This window comes from Trachurus trachurus, assembly GCF_905171665.1.
Source record: "Trachurus trachurus genome assembly, chromosome: 21".
In the NCBI taxonomy this organism is placed as follows: domain Eukaryota; kingdom Metazoa; phylum Chordata; class Actinopteri; order Carangiformes; family Carangidae; genus Trachurus; species Trachurus trachurus.
In genome coordinates this window covers 1,201,170-1,216,046 of record NC_139899.1, presented here as the reverse complement: position 1 = coordinate 1,216,046, position 14,877 = coordinate 1,201,170, and positions in this window count along the sequence as shown.

Sequence of the window (14,877 nt, the reverse complement as noted above, 5' to 3'; positions counted from 1 at the left end):
ACATATAACGGAGATAAAGCAAAGAATGACTCAGAAAAAAAAGGCACACAAGATGGAGCAGGAAACAATAATAAAGATAAGGTCGGTAAGGATGAGGTAGTTGGAGGAAGGAAGGGTGGAAAATATTTCGACAAGGTGTAATAATAAAATGTATGAGAGGAAATGCTAAGAGGAAAGATGAAAGGAGGGTCGCTGGGTTTTCCCATGGCACTTCAACTTGTAAAACCTGAGAAAGACAACAATGTGAAGTTCAAGAAACATGAAGGCAGCTCACAGCGAGTATCCGGTATATGAAAACACAGCCAGGACAGCATAACATCCAAAACAAATCCAACACAAAAGTCACACTGCAACATTTGAAGAGGGAGAGAGCAGGAGCGAGAGAATACATGGTTACCACTGATTGATAATCCTTCAGAAGTTTCATAAATGTTTTCTCTTTTTTGGTATTGTCTTTTTGGCTACCGCTCTATTTGTTTTTTATTGTCTGTGAGGAGTGATGCTGAGCAAACACCAAGAGTAATCTAAAAACACAGATGTTTGACAGGAAATTAAATATTGTGGCCACTCCATGCCTGCCTTCCCAGAAGTCCGGGTTTATCTTGTGTTGAATTCACAAGAACATAAGAGTTTTAGTAGAAGTCCTGGGTTTGATGTGAATAAATAAATAGCTAATTAGCTTAACCAGCCAGGGGCGGAAAATCCCTGATCCCCAAAAGGCTGCAGCACACAAATGGAGGCCGACCTCACCTTTGATTGATCATGAAATAAAGATATGTTAGCGTGCTGCAGGGTGAGCGGTCTGGTTGGAAGCACTGTTTTTAGGGTGGTTTTTGCTGCTGCTTTCAGACACACATTGGTTTTCGGGGAGGACACAGTCATCCAAGAATCATCTCTCCAGACTCCTACTCGCTATCGCCCATTACCCTCAAAGTTGGTGCAGCTTTCATCCATGGGACGTGAAAAGTCTCCAGGTATTGGGTTGGTGTTGAAGGGAATCAAGTAAAAAGAATAAATGTTGTTGGAATATTTGAATGTCAGAAAAATTGATTGAGTTGTTTTCAGAGAACTTTAAATTCCCCAACTCATCACCAGCCAACAATCCTTTTAGAATAAAAACGATCTCCTACACAAATTGTGTAATTCCCCTTGTTAGCAATGCTAGTTATACTTAAAAGAATAGTTCGACATTTTGGCAAATTGGCCCATTGCCATAATCCCTATAGTCATACAATAGCAGGAGGTTTGTTACCTTTAGTTGTCGGTGCAAGCGATTTTTATAATGGCGGAGCAGAGCTGCAAGCTGCTCAGAGCTACGCTGCAGAGGCTCATGGAATGTCTTGGTTTCCCTCATCAAACTCAATCCAACTCCAAAACGCTCTCATGGAGGCAAATGCAGAGACTGCTTGCCGAAAAACTGCCCCTGTCGGGAACGTGCATCAGCTGTTTTGCATGAAGTTACCTTGAAAACAACTCTGTCTCGTAACGTTCCGTTATTATCTCATAGTGTGGTGAATGTGCAGGTCACAACTTGTCCACAAGAGCATTTTGGAGTTGTTGGATTGTGTATTTGATGAGTTTGATGAGGGAAACCAAGAAATCCCATGAGCCTCCAGCGTAGCTCTGAGCAGCTTGCGGCTTGGCCGTTCAAAAAATAGCTCACACCGACAATTTAAGGTAACAAACCTACTACTATGACTCTAGGGATTATGGCAATGGACCAATTTGCCAAAATGTTGAACTATCCCTTTAATGGTCAACTTGACACAAAAGGAATAACCTTCAAAAGGAAAATGTTTTGGATTAACTGAAAATTCTGCAAATCTCTGTTTTCTACTAATCACAAGGTCTTAAAATTTGAGGTCAGCCTAAGATTCCTCTGGCTCCGGCCAATAGGTAACACATTTCATAGATGAACAGTATCATCCACCGTCTCGTGCAGAGATAGGAGGAGCTTGAGTTTTGGTTTGCTCAAGAAACATGAGATGAGATCACTTTACCGAGAAAGGACAGGATGGGTGACAAGCAAGGCAAGGAGGGAAGAATTCATAAGAGGCCACAGTCTGACCCGAGGATGACCTCTCAATCCCGAAGGCCTCCCACCAAATGAACAATTTTGAGCTAAGATTACTCTTGGTTGTGGGAGATACCAGTCCACATTAGACTGAGGAAACACAATATTCAAAGATCATTTTATTATAGCAGCTGACAGAAAATAAGGGCAATGAGGGCTTGGATGACTAAGCCTCACTTGAGCTGAGATTAGTCCTCCATCCCCTCATCCATGTTGTGCTTGTAAACTTTTCTGCTCCCACATTATTGGGGTTTGTGAAATTGCTCATCCTTTTCCGCAGATGCAGAGGTGGGAATAAGTGTCCATCTGGCTAAAAGTAAAGTAACCAAGTGTGAGTTTCTGAGAGCAGGCAGAATGTGGTTTGCGGTAACTCTGAGAGAGATTATCTGTTTGTGCCAGCTCCGCATTTCTCAATCTAAAGTTTGGGTTTCATATTACCAGACGAGGTGAGAAGGGGTTTTGTAATTCAATTCGTGTAGACACACTGCACTTATTTGAAGTAACCTACACCACTTACTTTTAATCCTTCTCAGTTAAGATTGTAATAAACGGGCTTGGCTTGCACCACTTTAGTCAATCAAGTTTATTGCCGTAAAGGTTCAAGATGAGGCTAATGAAAGAGGAATATTGTGGTTTGCAGTAAATGGCTTAGAAAGTAATCTGAGGTGTACACAGTAAAATGAAAGGTCTTTAAAGTTCACGGGTTGTAGAAGGAATGCAACACATTTAAAACAAAGAAAACATTAATAAAAAGGAAACAAAACATACATACGGGGAGGTTTGTCTGACTGTCCAGTCCAAAAAGTCATTTCCCCTCTATTCTCGATTCCTCAACATTTTACTGGATCATATGCAAATGAATTATCCTTTTGCTACAGATATAACATTGCTATTAGTAGTTGTTCACAAGTCAATTAGAAACATTGAAAGTGAAGCATCAAACCTTATTTGTTGTCAGGATATTTCATTACTCTCAAGCATCACTCCTGTTTTGCCTGTAGCTAGTTAGCATGCTAACTAGCTAGCCCTGGTCCTTCTCGTCACTGTGACGTCCAATCCGCCATGCACTGCTACAGTATAGCTTGTTATAACTTTCTGTATTATAAACAGTGAGAGCTGAGTCTTATCAAGACTAGTGAGTAAACAGCTGTTAATGCTCAGTGTGGCAATAGAAAAACATTCAAATCCTTATTTCACTTAGTCGCTGCCCCCTCCAACTCTGAACACACTTTTTGTGGGAGATAAAGTGGGCAATGTTGGTGAGGCTATTAAGAACATGTGGTATAAACGTTGAATATAGAGTTACTTGAGGTAGCATGTCTCCTTATACTCCTCTGCTAAAGTTGATCAACGAGCCACAGCCATGTTTCGACCACCTCGTCAATGTTGCTACAGAGTCACTGGTATTTGGATGAGAAAAACAGCAGTTAAAAAAAGTAGAACTTCATTTATTGTTGAAAGGTTGTTAAGGATTGCTTGAAAATGATTTACAGAGCTCTCCAGCCACAATGTTTGTTTGGACTATCAATTTTGAATGGCTGCATGCTTACAATTATCTACAGTTTGCATTACGTCAGGAAGCAATGGTAAACAGCTAGCCTGGTTTCATCCAGAGTCTTACAATGTGCTCGTGCATTGAATAAATGTGATGACACATGTTTACTACTGAGCTTTACAAGGGTTGGTTGGTGTACTTTTTGTGACTCTCAGCCAGGCTAGCTGCTGCCTCAGCTCTTCGTGGTAACATATAGGACTTTACTGGATTACTTCTCAGTGTTGCTAACTCTCTTCAATGGAAAATAGCTGAAGCCTTTTTGAAGCCACATGAAAGCACATTCACTGAGAAATTTCAGTGACTCGTAAATCGCCTGCCCAAAAAGTCACTTGATTTGTCATTAGTAAGAAAAAAAAGTCCCAGGCTCGTATCTAAAGCACAGACATGGGAATGGTATCAATATCCATCTAACTATTGGCAAAAGGTAAATAAGTGTATTTCCTGAAATGTCGTACCATTCTTTTTATCTTAATTGACGGTAATGGTAGGCTAATGGTGACAGCATCTGGGTCCCTATGTTTCCAAAGCATACGCAGCACAGTTTTGACCACTGGCATCTACTAGCAGTAACAAGGTTCAAGATCTCAGAACTGCCATTTGTGAAATATGCCAGTTCTTCTAGGTCTCCATGAAATATATGACAGTGCTAATGCCCAAAACCACAATCCATTTCCCAAGTGAAAGCTTGCACTGCGGTGTGGGCTATGCAGTGAAAAAAAACGTAATCTCTGATTTATTAATCTTGGGAACATTCCTCTACTCTGGATGCAATGTTACAGGAGAATAAAACATAATAATAGAGATTTTGCTTGTTGAATATGAAAAATGTCCATGTCTTGCAGCTGAAAAAACAGTTTAAATTTAGCCAAGTTGAATGATCATGGTGCCAAGCTAGTGCATGGAGAAACATGGCACTGCTCTTACTCTCTTATGTCATCCTTCTATTATGATGACATTACTGACCACCAATGGTATTGATATAGCAATAAAATTCAGAAATCTTAAATGCACCCTGTGAAGCACTGTGGGTTAGTGCATGAGGCCAGGAACAGCGTTGATGGACTTTGAAGGAGAGAAAGAGGAAAAAAAAGAGACGTGCAAATGTAAAATCTGCCTACCTTCTGATGGCAGTGCCAGCATATGGAGAGAAACAACACAAATCAAGTTGTACTTGTTACAGAGCTACCATGTCATTGTAGGACAGTGTTCAATTGATGCACGTCCAAGGGTCTACAGATCAGTGATAGCAGTGTGGCCCCGTCAACTTTCTTCAAATGCCCACTTAAGCTGTAGAGCTAGGTGACTCATGCTTCAAAATAAAACTCCACAGTCCGTGTTCTTCGTTCAAAAGGTTACAGAAAAACCTTTCTTTCTGTTGTAAAAGAGTAAGGGTTAAGACATACTGCTCTGAGGAGGCCTATGTGTGCTGTCCAGGTAAGGAAGCAAATGTTTTATTCTCCCCTTTGCTTTCATGGACTACAAGTGAATATCTGCCACTGTTATTTGCATATGGGTGACTGCAGCCTATACTGCCAAGCAGTGTTTTCTTATATAATTCCTATAGGGGTTGACGCACTACAGCTTTAAGTGCACTACTAACAGAAGCCATTTAAAGAAATCCTGGACCTTCTTCTATCACACTTTGTATTGAATGCCTCTGTTGTGCTCTATGTTTTCAGTTATATCACCTGCTTAACTCCAGGAAATCACAGTTGCTGAAGTTTGCTGACTTGCCTCTCACCTCACAGTGGGAGAGGATGTAGATGAGCAAAGGAAGACGAGGAAACAGAGCCACCGCCCACTCTCCGGCGTCCACAGAGCTCCTAGGGCTATTGTCAAATGTCCAGCTCTGCCATTCACCCACGGAACAACTACGTCCAATTGTTTTGTTTTCTGGGTTGAGGCCATAAAATGAGCATGTAGGCAGATGCATGTCTTGGGATGATTATAAAAAAGAGTCTAAAAAAAGATCAGAAACAAAATGTGTTTGCTTATTTGGACTTCATTTGACGGGAATCACTCCCATCAGTTAGAATAACATTTAATCCAACAGGAAATGTAGCAGTGCCACCAAACATTTTCAGCAGATGACTTATTAAAAACATATATTTTAAAAATGAAAACAAACCCTGCCATCGCAAGTCATATAAAATATGGTCAAAACCAGTAAAAAAGTAAAGACGTAAAAAAAAAAAAATGTATGAAGCAATGACTGTTTTTTAAAGTGCAAAGGATAGTCAGCCTTGGACTGGAGAAAAAAGGGGATACAATGCCAGAATAGTAGCTAAAGTTTTGTAACACAAATTTCAAACTTTTAATTGTATGCTTTGGATGCTGAAACAAAGAAACCTTCACATTTTGTTGCCCTCAGGGTGAAAAGACCTTGAGAACCTTTCAGTAAACTTGACACAGGGACTGTGTGATGTCTAGTGTTGTGGATAAAACATTTGCTGCTTAGTGGTTTTCCCTCCAACATACACTTGACTCGTCTCCAGGAGATGGTGGGATTCTGCTCCCTGTGGATCTTTGATGGAAATTGATCTTGGCACATGTTTGAAAGCCTTGCTACAGGGGTACGTCATTTACACACTTGCTCACGTTCTGTCTGTGAGAACATGCTTTTCCGCTGTCCGTGTGAACTCTGTAACGGGCCTGGGAACAAAGCAGCCGTATCACTGTGGAAGTAAACTGAAACACACTGGCACTTAGTTACCAGCTTAGCATGCAAACACCACATAAAGCATAGTAAATAAGAGCAGTAGCATATTTCCCAAAATGACAGTGTTGGATTCATTTTAATGAGTATAATCTTCCTACATATTTATTTTCTCTGATTTAGATCTGAGATACAGGTGAGATACTCTGAGTTTTTATGAACTAAAAGGGAAAATTATGAATCTATCTGTTGCTCACGGCCATGCTACAGTCAGGCTCTGCAAACTCTGCACTGAAAAAATATGTCAAAAAATGATGATATTAAAGGGGACATATTATGGAAATATCACTTTTTGAAGGCTCTTTAACATATATTTGGGTGTTTGTCTTGTCTTCTGGCCCCCAAAATGCTAGAATTGACAAAAAATAATTGTTAATTTGCAGGCTCCCTAGGTCTAACTCCACGTGGTTTTATGAGCTGTTCCCTCATTTGTCTTCCAGTGATGTAACTAGCTTTCACATTTGCATAACCCCACCCCTACCTGGGACTGGTAGAAGGGGCGGGGCAAGAAGTGGTTCATTTGCATTTAAAGGGACAGGCACTGAAACCAGCTGTTCCGAACAGGACTGTTTTGAGAGGATGAAAAGGTATTTTGACCAAAGCATGTCACAGACATGTCTTTAAGACACCTGGGGACTATTTTAATTTGTGGAAAGGGGGCAGAATATGCCACCTTTAAATATGTCGCAACCACACATGCCACCCTGTGTACTAAAGATTTAATAGTAGGGCCGGGACTTTAACGCGTTAATTACGATTAATTAATTACACAAAAATTAACACGTTAAAAAAATTAACGCATTTTAATCGCACTTATTAAAAAGAATTGAATTTTTTTTTTTTTCTCACGTGTGTCTACGTGCGGTGCGCCCACACGCGAGAGAGGCGGCAGTTTGAGAGGCTGACTGGCAGAGATGAGAGCTGGTGAAACGCTAGCATGGTTATTTAAAACACCATCTCTGATCTCTGCCTGCACATACTGTAGATACACAGACACGGGCGCACGCTAAATGTGCTATATAGCGCTAATTGCTCAGCTGCAGCGCTATATCTATGACCTGTCACTGTCACAGGTGCAGCTCATCTCATTATGATAGGACTTCACCCTCAGAGCTCTGTCTTCAGACTGTCCTGACCTGTCCCTGAACATCACACAGGGACAACATGGAGCTGCCTGTGTGATTGGTTACTGAGTTTTATTAATGTTTACATCAGGCTGCAACAAATCAGTTTATGTTATTTAAGTAGCCTAGTTAAATACTACAGTAATCATCATAGTGTATTAGAAGGAAAGACCATTTAATCTGTATCAAATATCGATTAATGAATTAATCGATAATTTGCATCCCTAGTCTGTTGGTCTTGGTTAAGTACCACCTTGAATGCTTAAGCTTATGTATTCAGTCATTCAATGGTATACTAAAATCCATGTGAAAAAAAAATGCTTCTCACTGTTCTCAGGTCAAATATTTATATGCGATTAAAATGCGATTAATTGCGATTAATTAATTACAAAGCCTCTAATTAATTCGATTAATTTTTTTAATCGAGTCCCGGCCCTATTGCTCTCGTAAGTCTATAGGCTTCAGGGATGACACAGGTGCACATGTTTTCTGTAGGTGAAAACTGGAGCTTGGTGGGAGTCGGCTGCCACAGTGCATTTGACTTATCATCCAGCTGGCCACCTGATCCAGCGTCCTGGTTGCATTGACGTTGGTTCATCGACCCTTAGTCAGTTCATTTTTTTGTTTAGATGAGACAAGAAATCAAATAATAATTCACTCTGGAGGTTGAGGGTGCTTCTTCCTGTCTATCACTTTCCGTTTTCGAGCCCACATCACGAGTCCACGAGACTCCCTTTTGGCATCAAACCTAAGCGGCAGCGTAACCAGGCAACCAATTAATAATTACATAGTATGGCAGCATCACAAATCTCAGAAAGTGATCACAACAAATATTTAGATGTGACCTCATGGCAATATGTTTTGAATGAAACTGTTATCAAGTCCACAATGATGGATTTTCTTGTACAGAATGTGAGCATTTTCTAGAGTTCATGTTTATAAGCAATAGAGACAGAGGAGGTGACTGGTTTCTTTGTTGTGACATCACAAAGTTACAGAAATCCTGAAGAGTAAATCACTAACTTCCTTTGTATTAATATATAAACTACACCATAAACATATGTATATAAACACAACACACATTTCACAATATGGAATCTTTAACTTGGAAGCTACATTGTATGTATTGAAAACGCTACTTGTCAAGATTGTGCCGGAGCTCTGAAACAGCCTAACAGGTGTAACTTACTGAGATGTTTTCATTGCTATGGGAATAAATGAAAAAAGGTGTGTAAAGTGGGGAAAATGAGATTTTTGAAAATTCCTTCTTTCATGTTTTCTCTGAGGGGGGAGAACATTACTCATTCTCCTTTTCCCACCCAATTTTTCCAAACTGATTACTGGTTTTGGGAAAGAATTTGTCCTCAATGGGAGTTCCTCTGTTTTGCCAAAGGCTTAATGGTTTCGCAGTTTTACATTGGGCCTATGTGTGGTGTCAGCTTTGACAAATTACACTCAGGATTTTTCCGATGTCAAATATCACCCCACTGCTAACTGGCACGTCCATGATCCCTGACTGGGCGCGCCTCTCACTTTGTTCCCCCCACACCCTGTCACCATATCAAGCTAAATAATTTGGCACTTGCTAAAAGAAACAGATGGATTAAGAGTAGGGGCGAGAGGTAATGTATAGTGCCGCTGGGTCCTTGTATTACTTCTGCAGCTCAGAGGGGAAGTAGCAGCTTCAACGGATCCAGCCAGAAAGTTCAAAGTTGAAGCACACACAGTTCTCCTCTTCCCTGCAGGAGCTGTGGTCTCCTCCAGCTGTGCTGCTGTGTTCGAGGGCTGGGTGCACCGCAAGTGCATCCAACAGTGTTGCAGACAAAAGAGCACTCCCTTCAAACTTCTCTAGGGGAACCGGTGGATGACTTGGCTAGGTGTGTAACCCATCACACACCCTGCTGACAGGCCGGTCGGTTCCAGCTCCGCGGCTGCACACCGCACAGATGCTTGTATGTGTGTGTCTGCGGATGGGCCGTGTTGCTTCTGCTTATCAGCACAGAGCAACTTTATGATTCATAATCAGGATGGGTTTAAAGTACAGAGCAGGGAGGGTGCTCCCAGTTTCTGGCTCTGATGTGAACAGATATGCTTTTGTCTGGCTTGTCTCAGAAATTAGACGTCAGTTCAGACTGATGCAGAGATAATATTCCCACGTCCCATATATTATCATAATTATATTGAGACGTGTCGTATACATAGGAAACCATGGTACAGGAAATTGTTGTAGCATTTACTAAGACTCCATTACCTAAAAAACATAATACATCTTAAATGACCAGTTAGTCTGAGGTCATATATGAAGGCATACAGTATGAAATGTCATGTTCCTGTTATTACAACAACTCCCTCAACAAATAAAAGAATAAAATACCATCATTGTTGTCCAGGTAGTGTGTGGTTCAGTTTTGCAACTCTTTTATGTGTTAAAAAAAAAATTGCAGTGGCTATTACATCATCATCAAGGTGTTGGAATATGTACATTGTGTCATGGTTTTTCTGTGAATCACTCATTCACTGAGGTAGAGTTCAACTCAGAGTGAACCGGGTAAATTACTGGAGCAGCAGTGAAGGGGAGGGCAAATCTCTCAGGCTCTGTCAGCTCGGAGTTCTGTTGTGGATAAAGTTGTGTTTGTATTTTCAAGACATTCTGTGTTACCTGGAGGAGAAGGGCTGGGTCATCGGCCTGTGCTCTGTTCCCCTTGTGAGTTGAGCACTGGACCTCGATTAGAAGTGGATGCCTATTAATCTTTTAGGTCTTCAACTCCAGGGTAACATGAAGGGAATGTCTGGCTTCTAGTTTGTTTGTGTATGATAAGACAGAGAGGCATAAGGTTGAAGTGTAGTAAGTTAATAAACTGTGGGAGTCCCAGAGCATGTGTGGATGTGAGTTTTTGTCTCCTTTCCCTTTTCCAGACTGCCTCAACCCAAACACTAGGACCAAACCCAGTGTGCACAGTTTGCTAGTATAACTGGAAAAATGTGTGTATAATTTGGATTTGACCAATGGACGCTATTGTTTTTAATTTAAAATTTTCATTGACTTTAAAGCAGACGGCTCATGTTTGCCAGAGAAACACATCCTAAACAAGCACGGCTCCTTGTTGACCACATCCATCTGGAGCAGTGGAAGATGAATTTGTGTGTGCAGAGCTGGTGATTACTTTCTGACATGGCTAATCTACTGATTATTTTCTTGATTAAATGATTAGTCATTACTCCCAAAACAAAAATTATCAGCAAATGCTGAAAAAAAATGACCCTCACATTCTCATTATTCATGTCCTACAATCAGACACTTGGTTTATTTAGACAAAAAAAAAGATTTAAACAGAAACATATGTAATGCAATAGGTGTTTATAGATAATACATGCATGCTGTCCTTCTCCCTCGTAATTATCTGAATGTTTACCATACTAATGTGTATATAAACTGCAAAAGTACACTGGACTGCTGCGTATTGCACACTCAGCTTCTATCACTGTTGGCTCTCACATCCAAATCAGGATCATCAGCAACAGCAGGTATTTGAGAAAACTGACTCTGTTTTTCTAAGATAATAACATATCATTTATTGTGGTTATGGCATGGTGAAAGTGCGCAGCTTAGCTAGACCTATAATGGGGATAACCACTGCTTCAACTTCCCTACAGCATACAAAGTAACCATTGTTTGGTTTTTGTGCGCCGTAATGCATGCAATATCGTTCTTCCCCATTTATCTGGCAAACAAACGCTCTTCCAACAAAAATACTCCGACACACACTGTGGCCAACGCTGTTGTGTTCCTTTCTCTTTGTTTACGAGCGCATGTAAGCGAACACACTCCGTAATGACTCGTTGTAGTTGTTTCGTTTTTAAATGCCAAACAGTTTCACAACAGTGTGAGTGTGTGAGGGTGGCCGGGTGTACCTTTTTTTTTTTTTTTACACTGCATTTTATTTCCATGGTACAAGCGAGGCCAGCTGGGTCACTGGTTTCACTGGTCTGCAGATGATCAGGGAGCTGAGTCAGCACGGCAGCAGTGAGAGAAAACCCACACAGATGAAAGCAGAACTGTTTCACTGGGTTTGACTGTGTGCTGTTTTGTTGGTTTGATAAATTCCCCTTCACCAAGTATGCCTCTCTCTACAAAGTGCCAAACCACTGCAGCCACAGAAGCTACCCCCAAAACAAAACTACATCACAGCTTCTCCCACTAACTGTGTGCTCTGGTGCAGCAGCAAAGCTCAAGTCAAATATCGGCACTTATGCAGAAAGCTTAAATTTATCAAAAAAAAAAGAGGGGGCTGAGATTTATCCACTTTTGGAGCATCTTGCTTTAATAACTGTCCTTTGAACGAGTGGACGAGTAGAAGATAAGCTGCAATCTTTCCTGTTTCCTGATAAGTGGACTTTGTCATGACATGTGGTGATATTAACATGTTTTACTTTATGTCACAGCCAACAGTTTAATAGAATTCTCACTGTTTATAGATCCTGTTATAGCAGAAACACAGTCTGGATGGTTAGGTTTTGGGGATAGTGGTGGTTATGTCAGTGTATACTGTATATTGTTTAGGCCTTATGTGTCTGCTTAATTAAAAGCTGCTTTTTCATTAATATTGTAAAATTTGTGTGGTTGACAATAATCCCATCAAGCAAAAGCCTTCTTGTTTTGTATTTGTTGGGGAGTTACTCCATTTATTGTTTAAAAGATGAATGAATTGGAAACAGTTGACAGGAATATGAAATACATTCTACTGTACACACTGTACACACTGTCCATCACTCCTCCTCTCCCAGATTCTTTCACCTTGGTACACAAAATAAACTTCTTCATCCACCTGCACTTGAGTTTCAGCATTGGAAGTAGACTAAATTGCAGTATAGGGGTACTGACTCATTACAATGTTGATATTTATATGGCAGTTAATCTATGGGGAGATACTTTCTTGCATACAGACACATGCTACTGTTTGTCTAAGCAATCTTTACATGTGAGGAACACTAATCCAATGTAGTAATGGGTGATTCAAGTGTGGTCAGAGGTGCAACACATCTAAAGCTTTCAGTTTGTATTATGTTCTTCGGTATAATATGTAGGAATTCCCCCCTATTTGATTTTTGCTAATAAAAAGCCAAGTTACATACTGGGGCTTTAAAAAGGCCCATTTGCTACAGAATGTGTTTTTCTTTTCTTTCCAATTCTTTTATTTTTTTTTGTTGGGAGGATGGTGGTTTTACTTGCCAATTCTTCAACCATGCCTTATAATACAAAAGGATATAATATGTCATCTGATTGGTGCTATGTGAGTTGCCAAATTTTAATAAAGGAAAATACTGCCAAATGTATAAAAGAAGGTTTCAAACCTGTGTTATCCCCTCATGTCAGCTGAAGGCACTGAAACCACACCTGATATTGGAAACGGCTCTGCATCCCTGTCACTTAACTTCATGCTGAAAGGAAACATGACTTCATTCAGCAGCTTTATTGACAAAATACAGACTCAAACACGTTTGAGCCACCAGAGCCAGAGTCAGTGTCTGAGCCAGGGGAGCCGTGAAACTCATTCCTCTCAGTCTGCAGCAGATGGGACAGTTTTTTTTCCCCCTGTGGACACGAGGCAGGTGGAGCAGCAGGTGGAGAGTTGGTCTAGCTCTGTTCTCGGAGCCTGTTATCAGTGGAGCCATTATAAAAATGCTCTGCAGAAAAATGCATAGGCCACTTTTTGCAATCTACTTATTTGTCTTCTCATCATCTATTGGAACTTTGAATAACGTCACACAACATCACGTTGGTCCTGTCACATCCAGGGAAGACATGCTTTAACAATATGACTAGCTGTAACTCGAGAACGAATAGGAAAACCACTGGTGCTAATATGTTCCATATTTCTACACTGTAATATCTTTAGGGGATGGATATGCTTGGTAGGGGTCCAAACACGTCACTGGCTTCACATTTTGAGACCTGCCTAAAAAATCCTCAATGCAGAAATGATAAAAATACAGTTTAATGGTCTAATTCCACAATTCAGTACAACTTAGTTCAGTGCTATGCTTTATTTTCAGGAACACTATATAGTACATGACATTGTAAACAATTCTGCAAATTTGCTTTACAGGATCTTTAATTTTGGAGTTCCTTTCCACATCTGAGTGCTCAGTGCTGAGTTTGCAAACTTTCTTCTGGTCTAATAAATGAATAGTAATGAATGCAAAAACTGACTATGTAGCATTAAAGGTATAATGTGTAGGAATTACCCCCATCTAGCGGTGCGGTTGCATATCGGAACGTATTCTTGATGTTGCATTCACGTGAAATCGGGCAGACGTCAGACAGACAACAGCGTCGCCCACTTATGTATTTGTAACGACTTGTAACAACTCATTCTAAGGTACGAGAAAGCTTTAATTTGTATGCAGGTGTGATTCGACTTCAGTGAAATATATATTTATGAAAGACATATTTCATTTTTGCTAATAAAAAGCCAGATAACTTACATACTGGGGCTTTAACAAAACTTACAAATAAGTTATTTAATGTGAAAGGCAAGTCAGTATTATCAACTTGAAGTTTTATTCAATAATAAATAATCATAATGCATGAATTCAAAGATACACCTCAACCCATGTCTTTTCTGCTCCACTCCTTCCCTTCCTGTTTCCACAGCGATGAAACCGAAAACAAGACTGGACTTTGTAACAGTCTGCACCATCCCACGGTGCATGCTGTGTTATAATGATATACCTGACTCCTTCAAATGGAGACCTGCACTTGCCTTATTAATTACCAGGAATGCACTCTCCATGTACCCCTCCAAAACATGAGTGCTGAAAAGTCTGCCTTCAAGAAGTCACGTGTGTTGCTGTTTGTGCTGCCTTTCCAACCAGAGTGCCCACTCTCCAGTTTCAGTGGAGGAGCCAAACTATCTGTACCGACTTGTTTAAGTTGGAGAGCTGGTGTGGAGGCAGGGTGATTTCAAAAGGAAGGGGATGTGTAAAACTGGGGAGAAAAGGGCGGGGGGAAAAAACAGTCTTTGAACTTCAGAGCCCCGGTACAGTGCTGCACTCATACTGTCATAGTTCATGGCTTAAGTGGAATTGAGAAACACACATAAATGAACATGAGAACATAAACACATAAATGACTTACCGTAAGGCCACTGACAGCGAACTGCCTTTTTTTTTTTTTGTTGGACGATTCCGAGGGGAAAGTTACGAATGGCATGGAAATATGCTTTGTCATATTCACCAGAGGAGGAACAACAAAATCAACAAACAGCTGCACTGGGGTCAATAAATCTACCTGTGACACTGATTAACAGCTAATTAATCTGTCAAAGTTTATGAATCATTGTATTGGTGCATGAGGGACAGCTGACTATCGATATTTGTTTAACTTATTTATGAAGGGGAAACGAGG